Raw genomic sequence first — 26,631 nt, forward strand, 5'->3', positions numbered from 1 at the left:
CCGAGCTCCCCTCGGCTTGCCGAGGTCAGGGGTCATGTGCTCTTCCCGGGGAGGGTCCGGCCATCCTAGAGAGGTTTGGCTGGGAACACAGAAAGCCGGCGCATTACATAACCGCGAGACGTCCCTCCGCCGCTGCGCCCCTCGCCCCTAGCCAAGCCGCAGTACTTAGAGCGGATCCCCGCGCTAAATCCCCTTCGCCCGCCAGGCAGAGTCCCTGGCAGAGCTGGCGGGGCTGAATGAGCCGGTGCATTTCGAAGGCCGAGCACTGGGATTTTCCGCGCTACGCTTCCCTCCCCCCGGCGTTGCCAGCTGGGCCCCCGGCCCCAGCCTCGCCGGCGCCTCCGCCCAGGCCGCTCCCCGCCCCACCGAAGCGCGGATCGCGCCGCCTGGGGCCCGGGAAGGGGCCACCGCGCAGGGACGCGGCTCGGCGGGTGCGCCCCGGGGGCATGTCCGCGCGCTACCGCCAGGGCTGCAGTGGTCCCGGCGAGGTGAGGAGGCGGCGGGGCAGGGTTGGGGGCGGGTGTGGCAGGAGGGCGGGCGGGGCATGGGGGTGGTCTGCGCGCTGTGGGCGGGCTGGCAGAGCGGTGGAGCGCTGGAGCGCTGGGCTGTCCCGGGCTCAGTCTCGCCGGCGGCCCCGGCTCCCGGATCGCCAGCGCCCGGGCCAAGAAGCTTCCTCGGCTCTCCCTCTTCCCTCTCCCCGACTCGGTTGTGCAGAGGGCGCGGTGGCTCAGGTGACACGGGCATCCCTCAAGGAAGGGCGGCGGGACGGCGGGGCGCTGGCGCTGTCCTTGGAGCTGGAGGAGGACGGGGACGCTCCATTCTCCGCTGCCCTAGCGCCCATCCCGCGCCGGGAGCCTGGGACCCTAACTTGGGTGCGTCGGCGCGCAGCTTGGGTTGGGAGGGAGACACGTGCTCACTTGCCCTGTCTGGGTTGGGTCTGCGCTGCGGCCGAGTTTTTGGGCAGGTGGCTGGAGAACTAGCGGCTTTGATCTCCATCTCTTGTGGTTTTCAAATGCAGACTTCTCGGTGGAATAGAGACCATCTTTCTTCTGGATTTTATGTTTATAATACATTTTTAAAATCTCTCCCCCGTCCCCCACCTTAGACAATAATATTTACTTCCCGTGTGTTAATTAAAAACACACCGGCTTTCAGTGGATTGAACTCAATTTCTCAGTTGCTTCTTGTCCACAAAGAAACCAGTGATATCTGTATTTTGGACTCGGAAAAGCGTTCGTAACAAAATTTTGAAACACAATTCCAGTAAGTCCTAGGGCTATTTGGTTAGTCTTCCGTTTTCACACATCAACATTCTAAACCTCTTATACTATTTATTTATTTAGAGACAAGATCTCGCTCTGTCGCCCAGGCTGGAGTGCAGTGGCGCGATCTCAGCTCATTGCAACCTCCGCCTTCTCGGCTCCAACGATCCTCCCTCCCCAGCCTCTGGAGTAGCTGGGACTAAAGGTGCGCGCCACCACGCCCGGCTAATTTTTGTATTTTTTTTGCAGAAAAAGGGTTTCGACATATTGCCCGGTTTGCTCTCGAGCTCCTGGGCTCAAGCGATCTGCCCGCTTTAGCCTCCCAAAGTGACAGGATTACAGGCGTGAGCCACCGTGCCTGGCCATAATTTTTTAAAATGTCTAGTCAGGTGAGTCCTGCCAGGAAACTGGATAAACACTCTCCTTTTGAAGAGCCTCTAGTTAGTTCAATCCTACTTGCTTCTTTGCTCAGAGCTAGGCACTCCCGCGGCGCCACCAGCTTAGCCCGGGGGAAAATCTTCCGGCCTTTCAAATTCAGAAACACGTTCGCTCCACAGGTGTCCAAGCTCACTAACATTTAAAATCATCAGCTAGCTGCCCTTGCATAGTTTGTCGCTCCCCCTCCGTAAATGTCATGCCAAACTATGGCTAATGGTGTTTGACGTCCCCCACCCCCTGCGCCCCCAAGGTGACCGGATGTTTGTTGAAGAAATGAAGGATGTAAAAGAGTAGTGGTAGTAATTAGGTGAACTGGATTTGGTCACTTATAATTACAGGGTTTAGAGAAACTTTGAAACTGAAAGGCTTTGGAGACCATCTACCAAATTCAAAGCCTTCACCTTACAGCCAATACAGGAATCACAATACAGGAAGCTCAGATCCAGGTTGGCAAGGATTGGCTGAATTCATACTGTTAACTGGTGATGGAATCAACACTAACATCCAGATCTTCTCATTCCCACCTGACTCGGTTTTCCAAGGCATATTGCCTCTAGACATTTTGAGCGAAAATAATATGACTAGCATCACCTAATCATATCATTTTCCTTTTCTTATTTTTTATGTTTGTTTTTTTAACTGATGGGATTCTGAAATAGATGAGAGGTTGATTTAATCAAATTGCTTTTGTGGCACAATTTTTAAAGATGCAAACCTTTAATTTTAAGTAATATTTTAAATTATTTTTATATTATGGATATGCAGATACTTCTCAGGTGAACGCCCAGAACAAAATTAGTCCAAATAGATGGGAGTGAGTCTACCCCCATCTTTCCTTGGAGTCTTTTCTGATTCTCAGCACCCTCTATGGTAATGATTGGTCAGAAGTAAAAACATGAATTATAGTGTTGAAGTGGTTTATATGAGGACTGTTTGTTTGTTGTGATTAATACTATGACCAAAACAAAGCTAAGAAAGGAATTTCAAACTGACTTATTTAACATTACATTGCACTGCATATTTTTCAATTTAGTTCAATTTAGCAGATATTTATTGAGTGCCTACTGTATGCCTAGTGCTATTCTGGGCATTTGGGATGTGTCAATGAACAAAACAAAGAACTTTGATCCTATAGAGCTCAAGTTGCAATTTATTCATTAGAACTTTTCCAGGATTTCTTAGGCAGATACAAGAGAATTTCAGTTTTACCTAAGCAGGAAAATAAACATAGTGATCCAAACTATCTTCCTTCCAATCCTACAATTCTGAGAATCTTACAATCATGGAAAAAAAAAATGACAACAACAACAACAAAAAAAACAAATTCAGGTGAAGTTACTTTGACTTTTATGAGCTGACATTTTACTGTAAGTGAATTGCAGTCCCCACATTTGGTTATTTAATATATGTTCATTTGGAGTCAATGAAATTACATTTCCTTTATTGCAGGGACATCACCATGGTGACTAAACTTGAAGCACGGGATGATTTGTTTTCTTAAGAGTGTTAGTGGTACCATGTTAGTATTGGAGACTAATTAAATTAGTTTATAAGATGTAGCTTTTTATTTATTTATGAAGATGGTGTTCTGTTGTTATTTTGTCTCACTTTACATTTTGTCCCCCACTTTCCTCCACATTTATAGACTATCAGACATTCCAGTTTTAAGCATTTTCTAATTCTCTCAATTGCTTTTTCTTCAAAACAGCATGGTTTGCAAGCTCAGGCATGTTTATTGTTTTTAGCAAAGGCTTATCAAAATGAACTTGGCAGTTTTTCAGTCGTATACAGCCAAAGAAAAGTATTCAGTGCCGCTTTTGGGGTTGTTTATGCATTCCTCACCTAACCAGTTGCTTTGCTTTTAAAAATTGCCAATTTGGAAGCTATTTTCTTATGAGTACCTTTCCAGCGTATATAAAAAGTCACCCATTGAAATGGTATAGTAATTTAATTGATGAAAACTAAATATACAGTTGAAGAGGTTGGGGGATTTTGGACAGAAAGATTTTCCCTCTGATAATATTTTTAATGTGCTCTACATCAAAGGACATCAGAAAGTGTCATTATCTAACAATGTCCTGTTTGAAGGTGGTGTCTGTTGAACATCTGGAGAAGAGTCACAATTTCTGATGCATGCTAGGCACCTGGAATAGCTGATTTTTTTTTTCCTTCATTCACCCACCACTGTGCCCCATCAGATACATATCCTTCCTTCATTTACCGCACATTGACGAGTGGGGTTAATTGCTGTAGCCAGGTAAGATGTTGCATGAGATTAATTAATTATTTAATTCGTGTGTTCTTTCATTTATTAATTTGATGAATATTTATTGAACTTCTACTCCTTATTAAAAGATTTGTGTAAGGATTTGTGTGAAGATTGTGTTTTGAGCATCTCTTTTCTGGTACTGGTGACAGCAGGACGTATAAAGACACAGAACATGCCTCTGATGCAGCTTACATCCTGGTATGGAAGAGAGGACATTGTATGGCTAGCTATCATACCAATTCAAACTACCATAAGAGATGCATAAGTACTTTGGGAATTAAAAGGAAGAAGAGAGAGCAGGCAGGCACTGTGAAGATTTGAGGGTTAGGGAAGACTTTGTAGAGGAGGGCACATTGGAGTTGCTTCTTGAAAGATGGTAAAGCATGGTAAAGCTTTTATAGAGGCAGAGGATATACCTGTCTTTATGGGAGCACATCCTTGCCTCTTTTTGAAGACATGTAGAAAACTTCCTCTCGGGAACCAGTTGAGGCTGTGTTGGGTCGTATAATAGACACTTATCACCTCTCTGCCCCTCTACATGCATCTGACTCTGTTCTGCTTAATGAAATACTGCCCAACACTGAAACAACTCATTGGATTAACCAATGCTCTCCTTCTCCTCTGAACCACATTGTGGTGATTGCTCAGACACAGAGACCACTGTGGAAAATAGGTATCATCTTAATAAATTTGTATACTTTACTGTTACTAGGTCAGGTGCATGCTTACAGTGGTGTTTGGTTACAGTCCAGTTTATGCCAGTTGTACTTTGCTATTGTATTTTTGTTTTTTCTTTGAGACAGAGCCTTGCTCTGTCACCCAGGCTGGAGTGCAGTGGTGCTATTTCGACTCACTGCAACATCCGCCTCCCTGGTTCAAATAATTTTCCCACCTCAGCCTCCTGAGTAGCTGGGATTACAGGCATCCACCACCATGCCTGGCTAATTTTTGTACTTTTTTTTTTTTAGTAGAGACAGGGTATCACCATGTTGGCCAGGCTGGTCTCGAACTCCTGACCTCAGGTGATCCACCTGCCTTGGCCTCCCAAAGTGCCAGGATGCTATTGTAATTTTGTGATTTAATGAAATATTGCCTAAACCGTTATAACGTGAATGCTAAACAAAGAATGGTATTTCTGTGAAAACTAAGTTGATCACTATATGGGCCCATAAAAGTAAGTAATGTTAAAAAAAAATATATCAACACATGCTGCAACATGGATGAACCTTGAAAACATTATGCTAAGTGAAAGAAGCCAGATACAAAGACCACATGTTGTATGATTTATATGAAATGTCCATAATAGGCAAATGCATATCAACAAAAAGTGGATTAGTGATTGCCAGGGAAGCGGGGTAGGGGAAATAGAGAGTGACTGATGATGGATGCAAGGTTTCTTTTTGGGGTGACGGCTATGTTCTGGAATTAGATAATGGGGTGGTGGTTGCACAGCATTGTAAATATATAAAAACCACCAGCCAGGCGCTGTGGCTCACGCCTGTAATCCCAGCACTTTGGGAGGCCGAGGCAGGCAAATCACAAGGTCAGGAGATCGAGACTATCCTGGCTAACACGGTGAAACCCTGTCTCTACTAAAGTACAAAAAATTAGCTGGGCATGGTGGCGGGCGCCTGTAGTCCCAGCTACTCAGGAGGCTGAGGCAGGAGAATGGCGTGAACCCGAGAGGCGGAGCTTGCAGTGAGCCAAGATCCTGCCACTGCACTCTAGCCCGGGCAACAGAGCGAGACTCCGTCTCAGAAAAAAAAGAAAAAAAAAACCCACCAAATTGTACACTTTAAAAGTGTTAAAATAGTGAAGTTTATGTGAATTTTATCTCAATTTATAAAAAGACTATAAAGCTTTTTAAAAAGCAACATGAACAAGCAAATTACAAAAGGAAGAGGGATGAGTACTTAGGTGTGGCATAGTGATAAGAGATTTGAAGAGTACAGTAAAAATTTCTAGAATGATTTTGCATTCAGGTTTTTTCACAAGCTCCAATAAGGTCCTGATCCTCTTTAAGAAATGGAAGCAGGAAATCTGGATGTGGCTTAACCAAGAAAAATAACATAGAACTCCAATCATGACCCAATATCCAAAGATTAGTGAATGAATTTTTTGTTTATGAAAGGAATTGAAACAAAATGTTCAAAATATGTTTTATCAACTTTTTGACTCTGCTTTTCCTGACTTCTGATTACTTTACTGCTGAGAGCTTCTAATGTTTCCATTTCTGAGGGTACCCTGTATATTTTGAAAATAACTCATTTCTGTATCTAGAGAGAAATTCCATGTCTATGAGCCTCTTATAGATATAGCATTAGTCACTGAAGACTGTAAAGGAGGCCGGGTGTGGTGGCTCATGCCTGTAATCTCAGCACTTTGGGAGGCCAAGGCGGGTGGATCACCTGAGGTCAGGAGGTCGAGACTAGCGTGGCCAACATGGCGAAACCCCGTCTCTACTAAAAATACAAAAATTAGCTGGGCGTGGTGGCACGTGCCTGTAATCCCAGCTACCAGGGGGGCCGAGGCAGGAGGATGGCTTGAACCTGGGAGGCGTAGGTTGCAGTGAGCCGAGATCATGCCCCTGCACTCCAGCCTGGGTAACAGAGCAAGACTCTGTCTCAAAAAAAAAAAAAAAAAAAAAAAAGACTGTAAAGGAAATTGGGACTCAGTTTCCAAATTCCAAACTTCCAAATCACCATAAAAATCAGCAACTGTTTCCCCCTAACACTGTCTTCTGGCTCAGTGGTTCATATATGTAAACAAAGTAGCTACATAAAGTATTAACTATACCAATACTTAAAAATTATCACCCAAGTCATTTGTAGACTGTTTTTTTCAAAATATTCCTGAGCACAATTAATCATTTTGTGGTTTATTTGACATATTATAAATTAGGGCCATAATTACTTATTTTGGGATCAACTGGTATTATTTTTGTAATTCCACTTTGCTTGATGGAATACTTTCCATGGGAGTGAGTTCATATTTATCTACTGAAACCAGATGTATTTCTTGAAACAGCAATTTCAGCTCTCTGAACCTGTAACTTCAAAGCAACCACGTTCATAGCCCGTGAAGGAATCACCAAAAAAATAAAAACTCACGACAAAGTTAAATCTCATAAGGGAGAACAGAGTGCTGCTTCTTCAGGCAGTGACAGTTCAACCAGACAACTATCAAAAACCATCCTTAACCATCATTATTAAATAGTTATGAATAGGGGTAGCCCAAACTCACAAGCATAAATGATATAAAAAATAAGTGGTCTGTTCAGGTTGACACCTGACAACCTAGTATCCATAAATCGGTTGATTGAAGACTCTATATCAATGGTTCTCAACCCCACCTACACATTTGAATTACCTGAGGAAGGAAAAAAACTGGTACCAATGTCCTACTCTGAAAAATTCTGATTCAGTAGGTCTGAGATACGGGCTAGGGTATTGATAGTTTTTAAATCTCTCTGGTGAATCTCATGTACAGCCAGGGTTGAGAAACTATGGAGATATATACTAATAATTTTATGCTTCCTTAGAAAAAAATTTATTGAAACATAAAATTTCGTGTTGTGATATCTTCTTAACATATAATGGAAATTTTTTGTGTGTGCATTTTCTCTACAGAGGGACCATTCATTATATGGAAAGCTTTTCCCAATGGTTGAATGAATGTTCAGTGATTTTTTTTTCTTCTCTGTGGAATTCACTAGGCTTATGTTTATAAGATGTCAAAACAACCAAATCAACCCAATTGGTATAATTACTGTCAACCAATGAATTAATTAACCAACTATTTTCAAGTTTTTGGTGATTGTGGTACCGTATGGGTATTTTTGTTTAGGACAATAATTTGGCCTTTTACTCTACAACAATAATCTGTTTCCTCTAAAATACTTACAGATGTGTCCTTTATTATGTGTTTCTTTAAATTGATTGAGTTGTCAACCTTAATACTCAAACTTTCTCTGAAAACTTTCTCTTTTTATTCAATTGTATCAAATTAAATAAAAAGGGTTTTCTTGGGACAGGGTCTCACTTTGTCACCCAGGCTGGAGTGCAGTGGCCTTATCAGGGCCCACTGCAGCCTCGACCTCCCAGGCTCAAGCAATCCTCCCATCTCAACCTCCCAAGTTGCTAGGACTAAATGCATGAGCCACCATGCTTGGCCAGACTTTTATATAAGAAAGATATTATATAGGACTGTTACGTAAGAAAGATAGGAGTTTAAACCTTGCCCTATGTGACTTCAACAAAGTATGATTAATTTTAGAGTTTTCCTTGTCATTAGGATTTATTGTTTTTGAGAAAATGTGGTGAGGTGACTGATACAGATTCTGAAGATTGATCTAGTGGATTACTTCTACTTAGAATTCACCTCTTTTTTTCTTTTTATCTTTTCTCTCTCTCTCTCTTTTTTTTTTTTTTTTTTTTTAAAGAGATGGGATCTCACTGTCACCCAGGCTGGAGTGTAGTGGTGCAATGATGGCTTATTGCAGCCTTGAACTACTAGGCTCAGGCAGTCCTCCTGCTTCAGCCTCCAAAGTAGCTTGAACTACAGGTGGGCACCACCATGCCCAGATAATTAATTTTTTTTTCTTTGTAGAAATGGAAATGGAGTCTTACTATGTTTTTCCGGGCTGGACTTAAACTCCTGGGCTCAAGCAATCCTCTCGCCTCAGCCTCCCAAAGTGCTGAGATTATAGATGTAAGCTACCATGCCAGCCCCTTATTTTTTTTAGTTTTATTATTAGATTTTTTAGATGGAGTCTCACTCTTTCACCCAGACTGGAGTGCAATGGCACGATCTTGGCTCACTGCAACCTCTGCCTCCTGGGTTCAAGCGATTCTCCTGCCTCAGCCTCCTGAGTAGCTGGGACTACAGGCATCTGCCACCACACCCGGCTAATTTTTGTATTTTTAGTAGAGATGGGGTTTCACCATGTTGGTCAGGCTGGTCTCAAACTTCTGACCTCAAGTGATCTGCCCACCCTGGCCTCCCAAAGTGCTGGGATTACAGGCATGAGCCACCACGCCCTACTCAACCCCTTATTTTTTTAATTTGTTCTTATTTAGTTTTAATGCTCATGGAGATTCTCACCCACTGTTACCAGTTAGCTTCCCCAAATTATGCTTTAACTGTTGATTTTGTAATAAAAATAAATAAATTTTTATCCACGAATAAAAATCTTGATGGATTTTGGCCAGTAGATTTTAAACCGTATTTTGCAAATTCCTGAGAGTATCAGGGAGCACCTCTGGAGCTGTGTTACAGGGCATGAGGGCAATGGGTGGCAGACCGATGTCCAGCTTCCAGCTTTGGGCTCCTTTCTGGTGGCCCCTTCTGCTATCTGAGCAGGTGTCCTGTTCTTGATTTCACATATTTGGTTTCCAGGTAAGATTTTATTTGAACAAAGGATTTCTTGGCCAAAACAAGTTTCTAAGTGATTGGGCCACATGTTTCTAAGTTTCTGCTGTTCCTTGGCAAATTTGTTTTATATTCTGGCAGCTCCTAATTGTTTCAAGCTACTACTGTGCATCTGTGTTGAAAAGCCTGGGAAATCTTTGGTCTTATTAACTTTATAACTTTGATGCCTGTGGGGAGAGATAACCAAGTAAGCAGTTAGATATTTAGGGCAAGAACTATAGCTTGGGAGTTATCAGTATAGGGACTCAGTTCAAGTTATATGTCTCCCTGGGAGAGTGTTTCTAGAGAGAGGTGAGATGGGTCAAAGATCAAATTCTGGGGAATGGCTATGCTGGGCTAAGTGACCTTCTCTGTATTCACGTTAACCAAATGCGCATTTTGGTTAATGAAGTTTGCATTTCATATTTTAATTTTATAATTCCCCCATGTACAGTTGTACATAACTGCCAAAAGGGTTGATTCATGGGTATATATGTATGGGGGTGGGGGGTAGCATGATGGGGTCAGAGGACAGGGCTTGGAAACCAGCCAAGGATGCTTATACTTTCTTTAAAAACCCTGCATCATGCACAAATCACTGGGGCCCCTTCTACATGCAGGTTGAAGTGCACAATGAGAGGATAAACTTGGGTGGTTACCTAGTGAATTTGGCAATTCAGACAGCCATTGTGGCATTTTTTGACATAAAATTATTTGTTAAGAAATATCATGGTTTCTTACCTTAAAAAATCTAGCCATTTCCCCCGTATCTTAGTTCTCCCTTGTGGAGCTTGAATGGTGACTACTAGGTTTTGGGTATGATTCCATGGAGGTTTAGGTCAAATCCCCCTTCCACATGGGTCTGTAGCTAATTGTGTTTTATTGACACAGACTCCACCCTCAATGCCAGCTGGCTCTTTGGTAAATTTAGTCACGAGGAACACCTGGCAACAGCTATTAACTTAATTAAAAAATTCAAAAACACTCAGAAAAAGGCAGAGTACATAGATAAAGAACAAATAAATACTCATAAGTAAGATACTTGTTAAAATTATTTTACTTGATAATTGAAGTGTTCCAGTGATTAAGGGACTCGTCATTTTATCAAAATTAAGCCCCACACATTTTTTCCTTCCTTTCTTACTTGCTGAGATTGACTTCTTTCATTATCTTCCATATTCAAAAAAAATAAAATTTAGACAACCATATATTCTGATTTTATTACAGATGAAGATCTAACTAAAATTTCAAGTATTGCTTAGTAACTGATGGACCCAAATTGGTATCTCAGAATGTTTCTGGCATATTCTGCTTTCTTTGTCAATTCTTGCATGATAGTATACCTAATTGACTGCTCATGCAGGCTCTGTTAAGGTGAAATTTCAGTTTAGCTTTTGTTTTGTTTCGTTTTGTTTTGTTTTTTTGATATGGTGTCTCGTTCCGTCGCCCAGGCTGGAGTGCCGTGGCACGATCTCGGCCCACGGCAACCTCCGCCTCCCAGGTTCAAACAATTCTCCTGCCTCAGCCTCCTGAGTAGCTGAGACTACAGGCGCACGGCGCCACGCCCAGGGAATTTTTTTTTGTATTTTAGTAGAGACGGGGTTTCACCATGTTGCCCCAGGCTGGTCGCAAACTCCTGAGTTCAGGCAATCCGCCCGCCTCAGCCTCCCAAAGTGCTGGGATTACAGGTATGAGCCACTGCACCTCAGTTTAGCTTTTAACAGCTTTAAGCAGAATCTGTAGAAGAGACATTTGATTTAGACGAAATGAAATTAATTACCTTTAAAGTCTCTAACAAAAAATATTGTGATTAAAGAATGCTAAAAATAACTTCATGAGTTTACCTCTTCCCAGGCAAACATGCACTGAGGCCCTGCCATGTGTTAGACAGGCTTCTTCCTCAAAGGCTTGCCTTTTTCTGGGGAAGATACTTCCCAGGAGACGGAAAGCCTTTGAGGAAGGGCCTCTGTACGCACAAGTGTGTGTACAAAGTATCACAGCATTGGAATGAGTCCCATAAGTGATCACCTGCTATGGGCGTGCAGAGCCAGAGGCACTTAATGATGCCGAGGTTGGTCAAACCATTAAATAATTGTAGAAATTCTCAGGTTGAACCTTCTAGGCAGTAGGAGCAACAGGTGCAAAAGTGCTGAGGTGGGAATTGCCTTGGAATTGAAAGCGCTGCTCATCTTCGGATGGTGTGGCATGGCTGACAGGTAGGGAATATGTGTGGCCAGGGGGCTGGAGACGGCTAGAGGAGCAGGCAGGAGCGAGAGCATCAGGGTCTGGTACATTGCACCACCAAGGGGTTTTGATTTTGCTTTGGCAGTTTTTGAACAAGGGAGTGGGTAGGAGTGGGGATTTGGTGATAAAATTAGCTTGTGCTTCAAACAGATAACTCTGAATGGGGTTTGAAGAAAGGCCCCAGAGGGTCTGTTAAAATGGTGCAGATGGGAAATAAGATTAATACCTTATGGTAAGACTTTTATTTATTATTTTTATATTCCTGGTGCTTGGTGCCCTATAAGGCATGTGGTAGAAATGTGTGGTAGAAAGTTTGATATTCTGAGGAAGAAATTCAAAATTGTATCATCAGCTAAGAAGCTCAGTTGAAATCACTTGTCTGGATGTCTTTTCCTGAGGAAAAGGTAAAGAGTGAGGTATGAAACAGGTCGAAGAACTTGGGGGAATAACTAGGCTGTGCTCACGCGATACCCAGGGCATCTCTCGGTCATTGCACCTTTTGTTTTATTCTCTAATTATCTAGCTGTGTTTTGGTCTTTTTCACTGGTCCAACAAGAGGGCAAGGACTATATATTCTTTGTAGCATCACTGCCATTGCACAACTTTGGATGGGGTCATTTATATGCCTGTGTAGTGTGTCTGCACTGTGAATAGTGCGTGGAGTAGTGCTTCAGCTGCCTCTGCTTAACTGGTCCTAGCAGCTGTCATGGTACCTGACATATGGTAAGAGTTTAATATGCTTGTTGAATGAATGAATGAATGAATGATGACACAACATATAATGAGTGGTCAGAGGAAGAGAATCTGGCGAAAGAAACTAAGAAGCAGGGGTCGGTAGGGAAGAAAGATAAATAGTAGAGACTCCTATCATGGAAACTCAGGGAAAAACAAGTTTTAGTCATGACAGAGAGGTCCACAGTGCCACATTCTACAGAGATTGGCCAATTAAGGATGCCAGAGTAAACACTGGCAATTAGGAGTCGTTGGTGATAATGTCAAAAACAGCCTGAGTGGTGTGTGGAGGACACAGGAGGCAAATTCCCTTCCATTGAGGTGGGAATGGGAGGAGAAGCGAGGAGATTGTCAGTATTGACAGGACCTTAGAGGGTGGGTTTGTGAAGGGAGGATTCTAATCAGTGAGAGCCAGAAAGGGTGGTAAGGCTGAAGGGGAGTTTTCTTCCCTGCTTTTTCCTCCTCTTCCCTTCTTTTCTCCCTTACATTCTCCCTTCCTGCTTTCAAGAAAAGAGACACATGAGTAAATTTATAGGCTAAGGAGAACCCAGTGAAAAGGTCTAGGTTCAAAATACAGAAAAAGTAATAAGGGATACTAGCTGGCAAGACTAAATATAGAGTGACAAGTCTTTCTTTGAAACAGGAAGAAAAAAGATAAGGATGCATGTGGATATGAATAAATTGGAGAAATAGGAAATAGAGGAAAATAATAAACTGAAAGAAAGGAAAGGAAATGGAGGGAAATCCCATCTAAGGTCTCAATTCTGTCTACAAACTAATAACTAACGTGTTTTGGGCACTTTCTATATCGCAAGCATTGTTAAAATACCTTACACAGATAACTTACTAAATTCTTTCCACAACCTTGTGAAGGTGGAATTGTCTTAATTTACAATTGAGGTAACTAAAGCACAGAGAGGTTAAGTCACTTGTCTGAGGTTATACAGTGACGCAGAACCAGGATGCAAAGCTGTGTACCGTCATGCTGTACTGCTGAAAATGAGGGGCACATGGAGTACTTAAGACTTCAAATAACCAGTGTGTGTAAGGAACAAGTGCAATATATTTTTGCTGAGTCACACCAAGGACTTAGTTTCTGTTGGAATTCATAATTATGTTTTGCCATTAATCTCCAAGATTGAGAGATTTTCTCTAGTAAAACTTGATTTACCAGTTATAGGAGTGGAAATGTTTGGGTGTTCAGATTGATGTGGAATTGGGGGTTAGTAGTTTGAAACAGAGGTGCTTCTAGCAAGAGAGCAATTGAAGTGATGGATCATGAGGTCTAGAAGCCAAGAAGAGGGAAAAGAGAGCAGGACCAGTTAATGGAATGGGGGAAAGTGGAGCAGCAAGGGGCCCAAGGGCTCAAGGGGGTTGAAAACCAGGTGCAATAAGAGGGTGTTGGAGATGTTTGGAGGATAGAAAGTTGGGATTCAAGAAGGATACTTAATTCTCAATACAACTCTAGATTTCAGAAGTGAGGGCTCGCTTCACCTTGTGATGATAGGTAGATAGTATGGCTTTGGGAGCACATGGCTGAAATGGCTTGGAGGTGAATGCTATGGGACATGAGGTGGTCAAACTTGAGGCTGAGAATGGCAAAGCTGCTGGATAGATGTTGACTGGGCCCTGCCTCTCATTGGAGGATGGTTCCTGGTAGTCCTAAGGATGGTCTGGACTTCAGGAGGACACAACCCAAGTATGAGCAGTAATATGGAAAGATACAAAAGGATAGCTGGTTTCTGGCATACAGTAAAGACCACTTGATGATCTCAAAAGACCATTGTCAAAGGACAGTTGCATAGCTTACATTTTGCATGGCAGTTTTTGAAAAATAACTTGAAGTATGAATTGGCAAAACAATACACATCACAGGTAACTTTGGATGCTTCAGCCAAATTATAATTGGAAGAAAAGACTACATGCCCTGATGAAACCTCCTCCTCTTCTTCCTCCTCCTCCCTCTTTCTTTTTTCCTGGTAATGTGCAGTGTGACACTCTCTGGACAGAGAGAGGCAGCTGAAGATCATCAGGCTTCCAGATGTGGAGCTTTGTTATGACATGTGGGGGTGAGGGTCATGGGAGAGGGGCCGGAAGCTTCAGTGGGACTCAGTGTGGTGTCCTCTGCTTCTGTAGTTAGCCATGTGATGGGAAACCAGCAGTATGTGTTTCCTTTGTACAGCTGTACATATCATTGTTTCTTTCTCTCCTCTGCCCATGTAGGATTCTAGGAAATCAAAGTTAGATCTGATGTAAGCTTCAAAAGCCCCATATATGAAGATATGGAGCTATTGCTCCGTGATAGAATATGTGTACTAGGTCTGATCCATAAGTGTCATGAGTAGAAGATGTAGTTGGTAGGATGTTTTGGGGTGTAAGGAACAGAAACCTCGACTTGGACTGACTTTGTTGGGACTGGGATCAGTTACAATGGGATCAGCTACAATGTCCATGACAGAGACAAGGCATTGTTGTCAGATTCAGACAGGCTTACTAAGGGGAAGGAGCCTTGGCTGGCAATCAAGTCCCCAACTTCAGCATTTGATAGCAGCATGAACTTGGACAGATTATCACCTTCCATGAGCCTCAGTTTTCTCTTACAAGACCATTGCAGGGATTGAAAGCACTTTACATAAACTCTAAGTAGCTATACAAATGTGACTTACTCATTTAATAGTAAAAATAAGGACAATAACAAGAATACTTCCATTTACTGAGCATGTACGTGTTCCAGGCACTGGCTGGAGGCTTATCTGCATTCTCTTTATTACCCACTAAATACATAACAAGCAATGATCATATCCAGGCACTCTAGTAAGTACTTTAATTCCAATCTCAGTTAAGCTGAGATCTGAAACATTAAGGCTCAAGGACAGGGGCAGAGAACAGGTATGGGTTCAGTTTCACCCAGGGGTTCCATTTTTTTTTTTTTTTTTGGCCTATGTGACCCAGTAATGGCAGCTGACATGGGGCCTTGGACAGTTCTTCTATCTGCCAGGGATTGTCATTTGCTAACTAGTTCAGGGCTCACTGCACGGGTGATTTCCAAAACACAAGTGTATGTGTGCTTTTAAAACACTTGATGCTTTTGTTTCTACTGTTCTTTTAATTTTCTGAAATATAAGCTTTTTGCATTTTTAAGCTTTTGAAACAGTTGAGGGATTTACAAGTGCTTACTGAGTTCTAGTATATGTATTGGCTAATTTAAACCTCATGAAGAAGTCAAGCTTGAATTTGTATTGTATTAAGGCTTAGTGACCATGGGATCTGTCAGTAAGGTTTGAAGTTAGAAGATAGGTGACATGATTTTTTTATGTTGCAAATTGCCTTGCTTTGAGCATTGTGTGAGATGAACTTTTTCCATATTTTTGGTTTATATTGTTATGATAGTTTTCCTGAAGCAGCCTTGGTAGGTGGGTCAAAGGGTTTGAACTTCTTTTTATATAGATTGCCTGATTGTTTTGTGGAAACTTTTTGGATGGTGACAATGATATGCTTGTAGTGCTATTTGAGAAATATGCGTTTTTCTCTTTGTATGTTTTTTTTTTTTTTTTTTTTTCAGACGGAGTCTTGCTCTGTCACCGAGACTGGAGTGTAGTGGCGCGATCTCGGCTCACTGCAACCTCCACCTCCCAGGTTCAAGCAATTCTCTTGCCTCAGCCTCCCGAGTAGCTGGGATTATAGGCGCCTGCTACCACGTCCAACTAATTTTTGTATTTTTAGTAGAGACAGGGTTTCACCATGTTGGCCAGGCTGGTCTCAAACTCCTGACCTTGTGATTTGCCCTCCTCGGCCTCCCAAAGTGCTGGGATTACAGGCATGAGCCACCACACCTGGCCTTTGTATGATGTTTTACATGTCTGGGATTATAAAAGATTTCCAGAAAATCTGAGTCATTCTGTTGCCATGTAACATTCTTTTCCTCGGACCCCCCACCCCCTGCAATGACAATACAAATGGTGTTTCCATGGTTCAGCCTGTACTAGATCTTGAGGAAATCCAGCCTGAATTCCTGTATCCAGGAAATACATCAATTCCTGCCTATTAGTTCATAAAGTCTCAGGGGGAAACTAAACTTGTGCATCTGAATTCATCCTCGCCCTGGTGTGAGTTCCCTCTCAAGAGGCTTCCTGATCCTGTGTGCACATACACTCCCTGAGGGCCTATATTACAGACACATCTGTTTTTTATTCATAGTTCCAGTTCTCACGCTGGGATCCCTGCTATACTCTCAAACAGTTTATGAGTAAATTGATAGGGAGAAAGAAGTGGGAGATACCAGTTTTTGCTGATAGGGTATTTTTTTTTCTTCTCTCAACTTTTGTTTTAGGTTTAGGGGATACATGTGCAGGTTTGTTCCATGGGTAAATTGTGTTGGTGGGGTTTGGTGTACAAATGATTTCTTCACCCAGCAGTGAGGATAGTACCCGATGTGTAGTTTTTTGACCCTCACCTTTCTCCCACCATGCCCCTTCAAGTAGGCCCCAGTGTCTTTTGTTCCCATTTTTGTGGCACAGTATCAATATGGGATATGTGTTTTGGAGTTGTGGTGAAAGTGACAAGACTTTCATTCATATAACTGAATGTCGCATATAATTATTTCACCAATTCCTAAAATACTTCTCCCCAACTGTTCCTGCCTGCCCTAAGATATACTAATGCTGAAGCTATGTAGCAACCACCACTATTCTTAAATAGATTTTTAAAATATCATAGTTGTGATCATAGTGTATATTTAGTATATAATATATATTGAGTGTTTATATTTTGTTTTCTGCCTGTACATTTCCCCAGGTAATTTTAAACACCTAATGGGTTAGATATGATAATAGGAAAAAGCAAAAAGTGGGACCACCCCTGCCACATAAGGGTCCACCGGCAGTGACCACAACTGTGGCCAGGATTGTCAGGTAGGTGGAAAGAGATTGCTCTTTGGGGGCTGGGCCTCAGAGTAGCCCTATGAGTAGGAAGAAGATGGAGGCCCAGGAGGTCACTTGTTCCAGGTCACACGGCAAGTCAATGGAAAGCCTAGATTTCAATCCTAATCTTCCTAAATCCAACTTGCATGTTCTTTGCTTTTCTTCGTTTCTTTTTCCAGATTTGAATTTTTAAAATCACCTCGAAAATAATCCAGGCTCTAGAGAAGGGAATAGAGGAGATACTGCTCCCTCCACTGCCTCTCATACCTTAGGCTTGCACTGTGAACAGTTTGGTGTGCTCCCAGGCCACCTTCCTTGCATGTACAAATTGCCTAAGGAAACCAGCTATGCCTGTCACCAGCCAGACAGAACAGCTGCTGGGGGTAGGGCATGACTTGTCTTCTCCAGGACCTACCTCGGTGAGGCTTGTGGCATGCTGGGCTCTGGGGACCAAGACACACTGAAGTTTAACAGCAACAGAGAGAAGCCAGAGTGCCCCTGGCAGCCAACCTTTTGGGAAAGGAGAGCTATTTGTGCTCTCTGGCTTTCTGCCTGCACTGTTCTGACTTCCCAAGCAGAGAACAGAGCCCCTTACCAGTGGAGGGCTTCATGGAGGCCCAGGGACTGCCTCTTGTTTATCTCTGTTTTTCCTGTGCCTGCACTTATTAGTGCCCAGCTACTGTTGCATGAAAGGAATGAAGATGCCCTAACCCTAGTTCTGCTGGTAAACCATTTGAGTGACTTTGAGCAAGTCACTTCAAGATTAAAAGCCTAGTCTGTTTTCCCCAAGTCTAAGGTGCCCTTTTTTCCCCTCCTTATTTTAATGTTTCTGCAATAAGATGTTTTTGGCATCTTAGGTGTATATATTTAATATAGCAGTGTTTCTTAATTTTTCCTTTTTCTTGAAAAGTTGTAATAGCGAGATAACTCACAATTTATGTTATTTTAGGACTGTGGGAATGTGGCAATCATTTTCTTGAAGGATAGTTGAGATAGTGGCTACCTCCTGTGAACTGTGAAGTTTTATATAAATATCAAGAATCAGAAAACTGCCCAGCTGTGTTGTTACCGCCCAAATGCCCATTTCATTATTTCTCAGAGATGCCCAGATGGGAACTTCTTGATTTAAAAAGTAATGACATTCCTCTATTCAATAAAGTTGGAGCCAGGTGCAATGGCTCATGCTTGAAACCCCAGGGGTTTGGGAGGCCAAGGCAGGAGGATTCCTTGAGGCTAGGAGTTGAGGCTAGCCTGGGCAACATAGTGAGGCCCCAGTCTCTACCAAAAAAAAATTAATTACCTGGGCAAGTGGCATGTGGTTATAGGCCTACCTACTTGGGAGGCCAAGGCAGGAGGATTGCCTGAGCCCAGGAGAGGTTACAGTGAGCTATGATTGTGCAACTGCATTCCAGCCTGGGTGTCAGAGTGAAACCCTGTCTCTAAAAAAAAAGAAAAGGTGGTATTCTAGGTACATTTCTATTCTGTCCCATCGCCCTACCCCCCATGGAACTCAATAAACTATTTTATTTTAATTTTTTATTTTTTTGAGATGGAGTTTCACCTTGTCACCCACGCTGGAGTACAGTGGCACAATTATAGCTCACTGCAATCTTGAACTCCTGGGCTCAAGGGATCCTCCTGCCTTATCTTCCTAAGTAGGTGGGATTACAGGCACATGCCACTGCACCTGGCTAGTTTTTAAAATTTTTTGTAAAGATGGAGTCTTGCTATGTTGCCCAGGCTAATCTCAAACTCCTGGCCTCAAGCAATCCTCCTGCCTCAGCCTCCCAAAGTGCTGGGATTACAGGTATGAGCCATCATGCCTGGTACTATTTTTATTTCAAGTGAAACAAACAAACAAGCAAACATAGCTTTTAAACATTTGAACTTTTCTTAAATTAGACCTTAGCAAGAATCAATTGCTTACCGTGGATTTAGTGGATTCCTGGCCCTTACTGGAAATATCATTAAGGCCACAAAACTCTTAAACAGAATGTTAGTCCAAAAAAGAAGTGTTGTGACTCAAACTGAAAATGAGGAAGCCATTGAATGCTTACAATCTTCCAGGTAACATCAGGGGATCAAAAACAATTACTCAGACACTCTATTCCTGTCCAGATAGAGTTAAGTTTGGAGGAAGCAAAGGTTGCAAAGCCTAGGAACTGAGCTAAAATTTCACTTTCCAGCTTAATTCAGCCAATTTGCCCTAATACCAAGTCTGAAGGAGTTTACAGTCTAGTAGGAAACAATTTACCTTGCCAGTTAAAAACATGGTGCTAACCAAGTCACCAGTGGAAACAAGATCACAGAGAGAGTATTTACATTCCTAAAAGAAATCTCATCAGTTATTTAGAGTTTCTATTTTCAAGTTAATGGTCTGTCACAGCATTTAAACCAGAGGTTGCAAAGACAGACGTTTTGGGGGCCTCCAGTGTGAAGTAGCTGAGTGGTGACATCATCAGGAGGGGCTGGACCATAGCCAAATCAGAGAGGACAGACACATCAGGGCTCATTCTCTCACCATTCGACAGATAAACTTAAGTTCCGCTCTTGGTGATAGGGATACATCAGTGAACAAATTCAACAAAAAATTCCTGCCTCTCGGAGTTTACATTCTAATCTGCTGCTGTCTTAGAAAACAAATAACTAATAAGAGTAAATGAGTCAGACACACCGGTGTGTTCGTGTGTTCCTGTGAGTAAATTGTATGGACTTAGATTTTGTTCGCTTTTAGGCCCTTTTCACACAGCTAAGATTCTGCATACATAAGATTTACTACATAATGTAAGTAGAGTTAGTTTGTTTTTGGAGTTCTGCTTGGTCTGATGAGATAACTTGCCAAATGACCATATTTATAAGATATTATTGGCTCTGCAAGGCAGTACCTGGTTTATTTAATTCTAGTTTTGCTATTTAATTGAAAATGAAAGCTCATTGTGAAAAATCCCATTTCTTTCTCCTGTTACGGTACTGACTGTGATGACTTTCTGTGGTTAATTCATGAGGACTTAGTGATTTACCACGGCCGCAGTCATGAATTCCATGGCTCCGGGCTGGAGAGTGCAGGGGGTGCTCTTGCAAGCCTGGTTTTTCTTTGGGCAGCACAAGCAGGGCTTTCTGCACTGTGACTCGGATGAGATCACTATAATAACAAGCCTGGGAGCTTGGACCTGGGAAACCATATGCCTTTTCTTGAGCTTCTTGTGGGAAAACGGGGATAAGAAGCATCTGGAACTGCACTTATCTTCAGTTTCAACAAGTGGAACTTCTGCTGTGCCTGTAAAGTGAGGCAAAATGGGTCATTGTTGAGAGGAAGAAAAGCAGGCAGCTGGAGGGGAATAGAGCCCTCTGACACTGACTTCAATATCCTGCGTGGCTGTGTTTTAGTAAATGAATGAATACCGAGGATATGAATGTCTGTGGCATGGATTCCTGTTTCAGGAGGCTCTCTGCATGTGAACCTAGGAGCGCATTAATTCTGCTAAACAAGGGTCTTCACATTCCCGATGTGGGGGATTTTCCACTGGAGGGATTTGAGAGTCCTGACATGCTGTACGTATTACAGAAGTGGTCTTGGGAAATCCATGTGTCCTCATGTAATCACATCATCCATTGAAATTGCTCCCCGGTACCTAACAGGCCCCTTTTCTTTTCTTTTTCTTTTTTTTTTTTTTTTGTTTCTTTTTTTTGAGATGAAGTCTTGCACTGTTGCCAAGGCTAAAGTGCAGTGGTGTAATCTCCCTCACTGTGACCTCCGCCTCCTGGGTTCAAGCAATTCTCCTGCCTCAGCCTCCCAAGTAGCTGGGATTATAGGTGCATGCCACCATGACTGGCTAATTTTTTGTATTTTTACTAGAGACGAAGTTTCACCATGTTGGCCAGGCTGGTCTCGAACTCCTGACCTCAGGTGATCTGCCTGCCTTGGCCTCCCAAAGTGCTGGGATTACAGGCATGAGCCACCACACCTGGCCTGCCCCTTTTCATCTCTACAAAGCACAGTGGGCACTATTGTGGATTGATGGTTTGTGTCAACCCAGATTTATGTTTAAGCCCTATAAACATTGAGGAAACATTGTCACCCCCAATGTGATGGTATTTGGAAGTGGGGCCTTTGAGAAGTGATTAGGTTTAGATGAGGTCACAAGGATGGAGTCCTCATGATGAAATTAGTGTCCTGATGAGAAGAGGAAGAGAAAAATCTGTCTCTCCCCATACATGCTCTGAGAATGGCCATGTAAGCAAGCACACAGCCAGAGGGCCATTGTCTACAGGCCAGGAAGAGTGCCATGACCCAAGTGTGCTGGCACTCTGCTCTCAGACATCCAACCTCCAGAGCTGTAAGAAAAATAAATGTCTGTTGCTTAAGCCACCAGCCTATGGTATTTTGTTATAGCAGCCTGAGCTAAGACACACATAGTCCTCTGATGGTATCATTTCTTTCTTCTTTGACTTCAGTGACACCAAGCTCTCCTGGACTTCTTTTTATCTTTCTGGCCACACTTTCTCAATTTCCTTGCAACCGCCTCTTTTCCTAACCCTTCCTAATCTCTTTTTTCTTCCACCTACCTGCAAGGCACCTTGCTGCTCTTATGATCTGTAGACCAGCGAAGGTGTCACTTGTGAGCTTATCAGAAATGTGAATTTCAGATTCCACCCAAATCTGCCGAATCTGAATCTGCTATTTAACAGGTGGTACCTAGGAATATCTGAGAAGCCCTGCTCTTTAGGATTTCAGTTACCAACTGAATGATCTGACCTCCAAGTATACATCTGACACTAGATCTCTCTCTTAGGCTCTTGACCAGTTCATCTAACAGGTCTACTTAGAGGTCCCACAGGGATATCACACTTTTATCCATCTAGAATCTGACTTCTTTTTCCCAGATATGCCCCTCCTTCTTTGAGCAACCAACAAAATATAGGACCTTTCCAGAAAGTTTTACTTAAGAATGCCCATTTAACTACATACTCCTGGATTAAATGGTTTCTTTGGGGTCAGGGCTTATTGTCAGCTGGTGGGCACTGGTCTGACTAGTCCCTTGTTCTACTGGTCTCTGATTTCTCAGTGTTATCAGTCTCTTGCTAAATATTTTGATTTTCACCCATTGAGTCACATTTGATTAGTAACAAGTCTAACTTTTTATCCTCTGTGATGTTTCAAGGTATACATTTTATAAATATATTAAGTATTAATCATTATATTTGTTATTAATTCATTACAGATGCAAGTGGTAAATATTTTTAATGGTGAGGAAATATAATATTCTCTAATTTCAGTGTCAGATTTTCAAAATATTTGTGAATGACCACAGTGAGTCCAAAGGAAGAACCATCAGGAATGCAGTGTGACCTGATATGTCACATGATTGAATCACACATCTTTTTGGGAGAGAGAAATCAGAGACAACGTAACTGTCCAACAATAGGGGATTGGTGAAGTCAGTTACAGTGCGTTCAAACAATCAAATACTTTGCAACCATTAAAATGATCAGACAGAGTACATTTATTAACATAAGTGTACATCCATGGTATCATTATGTGAAAAGAGCAATATAGATTAAATGATCACAGTTTTTTTTTTTAAATTATGGTAAGTGTACATAACTTAAAGTTTACCATTTTAACCATTATTAAGGGTACAATTCTGTGTCATTAAGTACTCAATAGGAAAAACAAACTGTTTTCCTGTCTAGTCTATTCTCAATACTTGAGAAAACTTTGACATCAAAGGTATGGGGTTTTCCACACTGGGTAGTCCTCCAGTTCTCTACAGATACCACCCAGGTGTCCTGCAATTTAACTCAGTTCTGAAACTATCTACCTGGAGATAGCAGATCCCACAGATTAAGGGCTCTGTCCCATAAGACAGCCCCCACTTCAGATGCCAATTCCATGTCCTGGTTGGCACCCATACTTTGACCCAACCTGCTATAAATCAGAGGTTCCAACCCCCTCTTGGGTTCGATCATTTGCTAGAATGGCTCACAGAACTCAAGAAAACAATCTACTTACTAGATTAGCAGTTTATTACAAAGGATATATTGAAAGATACAAATGAACAGCCAGATGAAGAGGTACATAGGGCAAGGTCCAGGAGATTCCCAAGCTTCTCTCTTACTGGACCTTTGGCTTGTGGATGCATTCTTGTTCACCAGCTTGGAGGCTCTCTGAACACTGTCCTTTTGGGTTTTAGTGGAGGCATAATTGCATAGGCAATAATCATTAACCATTGGTGGTTAAGTCAATCTTCAGGCCCTATTCCTTCCCCTAAGGTCAAGGGTGGCTTGGGTTGGGGCAGAAAGTTCCAACCCTCTAATCACAAGTTTGTCTTCTCTGCAACCATCCCACAACCTGAGGCTGCCCAGGAGCCCGCAGACACTAGTCATCTCATTAGTGTGCAAAAAGAAACATCACTTACAAGGTTTGAAGTTTTCTTAAAATTCCTTATGTTGGGGAGCACAGAGACCAAATATTTCTCACTATGTCAGAAGTATGTTCACCGTTCGCATTGTTGTGCGTTAATCACCGCCATCTATCTCCAGAAGTTTTTCATCTTCCCAGACTGAAACTCTGTGCCCATTAAATACTAACTCCCCTTTCTCCTCTCCCTCAGGCCCTGGCAACCACCATTCTACTTTTTGTGTCTATGAGTTTGACTACCCTAAGGACCTCACATAAGTGGAATCATACAATGTTTGTACTTTTGTGACTAGCTTTTTTCACGTAGCATAATGTCTTCAGGCTTCATTTATTGTGTAGTATATATCAGAATGTCCTTCCTTTATAAGGCTGCATAATCCATTATGTACCACATTTTGTCTATCCATTCATCAATTTTTTTTTTTTTTTTGAAAAGGAGTCTCGCTCTTTCACCCACGCTGGAGTGCAGTGGCGCGATCTCGGCTCACTGCAGGCTCCGCCCCCCGGGGTTCACGCCATTCTTCTGCCTCAGCCACCTGCGTAGCTGGGACTACAGGCGCCCGCCACCTCGCCCGGCTAATTTTTTGTATTTTTAGTAGAGACGGGGTTTCACCGTGTTAGCAAGGATGGTCTCCATCTCCTGACCTCGTGATCCGCCCGCCTCGGACTCCCAAAGTGCTGGGATTACAGGCGTGAGCCACCGCGCCCGGCCTCCATTCATCTATTAATGAACATTTGGGTTGCTTCTGCTTTGGGGCTATTGTGAATAATGTGTCTATGAACATGGGTGTACAAACATTTGTTTGAGTCCTGGCTTTTAATTCTTTTGGGTATATATCTGGAAGTGGAATTGCTGGATTGTATGGTAATTCTGTTTTTTATTGTTGTTTGTTTTTAAATTTTATTTATTTATTTGTTTATTATTACTATACTTTAAGTTCTGGGGTACATGTGCACAACATGCAGGTTTGTTACAGAGGTATACATATGCCATGTTTGTTTGCTGCACCCATCAACTCGTCATTTACATTAGGTATTTCTCCTAATGCTATCCCTCCTCCAGCCCCTCCACCCTCCGACAGGCCCTGCTGTGTGATGTTCACCTCCCTGTGTCCATGTGTTCTCATTGCTCAATTCCCACTTATGAGTAAGAACATGCAGTGTTTGGTTTTCTCTTCTTGTGTTACTTTGCTGAGAATGATGGGTTTCCAGTTTCATCCATGTCCCTGCAAAGGACATGAACTCATCCTTTTTTATGGCTGCACAGTATTCCATGGTGTATATGTGCTGCATTTTCTTTATCCAGTTTATCATTGATGAGCATTTGGGTTGGTTCCAAGACTTTGCTATTGTGAATAGTGCTGCAATACACATAGGTGTGCATGTGCCTTTATAGTAGAATGATTTATAATCCTTTGGGTATATACCCAGTAATGAGATTGCTGGATCAAATGGTATTTCTAGTTCTAGATCCTTGAGGAGTCACCACACTGTCTTCCACAATGGTTGAACTAATTTACACTCCCACCAACAGTGTAAAAGCGTTCCTATTTCTCTACATCCTCTCCAGCATCTGTTGTTTCCTGACTTTTTAATGATCACCATTCTAACTGGCATGAGATGGTATCTCACTGAGGTTTGGATTTGCATTTCTCTAATGACCAGTGATGATGAGTATTTTTTTATAAGTTTGTTGGCTGCATAAATGTCTTCTTTTGAGAAATGTCTGTCCATATCCTTGGCCCATTTTGATGGGGTTGTTTTTTTTCTTGTAAATTTGTGTAAATTATTTGTAGATTCTGGATATTAGCCCTTTGTCAGATGGATAGATTGCAAAAATTTTCTCCCATTCTGTAGGTTGCCTGTTCACTCTGCTGATAGTTTCTTTTGCTGTGCAGAAGCTCTTTAGTTTAATTAGATCTCATTTGTCTATTTTGGCTTTTGTTGCCATTGCTTTTGGTGTTTTAGTCATGAAGTCTTTGCCCAGGCCTATGTCTGAATGGTATTGCCTAGGTTTTCTTCTAGGGTTTTATGGTTTTAAGTCTTACATTTAAATCTTTTATCCATCTTGAGTTAATTTTTGTATAAGTTGTAAGGAACGGATCCAGTTTCAACTTTCCCCATATGGCTAGCCAGTTTTCCCAGCACCATTTATTAAATACAGAATCCTTTCCCCCTTGCTTGTTTTTGTCAGGTTTGTCAAAGATCAGATGGTTGTAGATGTGTGGTGTTATTTCTGAGGCCTCTGTTCTGTTCCATTTGTCTGTATACCTGTTTTGGTACCAGTACCATGCTGTTTTGGTTACTGTAGCCTTGTAGTATGGTTTGAAATCAGGTAGCATGATGCCTCCAGCTTTGTTCTTCTGGCTTAGGATTGTCTTGACTATGCAGGCTCTTTTATGGTTCTGTATGCAATTTAAAGTAGTTTTTTCCAATTCTGTGAAGGAAGTCAGTGGTAGCTTGATGGGGATAGCACTGAATCTATAAATTACTTTGGGCAGTATGGCCATTTTCACGATATTGATTCTTCCTATCCATGAGCATGGAATGTTCTTCCATTTGTTTGTGTCCTCTTTTATTTCTTTTTTTTTTGAGACGGAGTCTCGCTCTGTCGCCCAGGCTGGAGTGCAGTGGCGCAATCTCGGCTCACTGCAAGCTCCGCCTCCCAGGTTCATGCCATTCTCCTGTCTCAGCCTCTCCGAGTAGCTGGGACTACAGGCGCCCGCCACCACGCCCGGCTAATTTTTTGTATTTTTAGTAGAGACGGGGTTTCATCGTGGTCTCGATCTCCTGACCTCGTGATCCGCCCGCCTCGGTCTCCCAAAGTGCTGGGATTACAAGCGTGAGCCACCGCGCCCGGCCTGTGTCCTCTTTTATTTCATTGAGCAGTTTGTAGTTCTCCTTCAAGAGGTCCTTCACACCCTTTGTAAGTTGGAT

General features: G+C 42.4%; 1 protein-coding gene across 1 annotated transcript in view; it reads left to right on the forward strand.

The window, feature by feature from the left end:
- The first annotated feature begins 578 nt into the window (after nt 1–578).
- Nucleotides 579–26,631, forward strand: part of SLC16A12 (solute carrier family 16 member 12) — a 105,397-nt gene continuing 79,344 nt past the window's right edge. The window contains exons 1-2 of the mRNA XM_030809287.1: nt 579–731; nt 1,512–1,651. The gene's annotated coding sequence lies outside the window, so the exon portion shown is untranslated. The remainder of the gene's footprint in view (nt 732–1,511; nt 1,652–26,631) is intronic.

This window comes from Nomascus leucogenys, chromosome 3, assembly GCF_006542625.1.
Source record: "Nomascus leucogenys isolate Asia chromosome 3, Asia_NLE_v1, whole genome shotgun sequence".
Taxonomy (NCBI): domain Eukaryota; kingdom Metazoa; phylum Chordata; class Mammalia; order Primates; family Hylobatidae; genus Nomascus; species Nomascus leucogenys.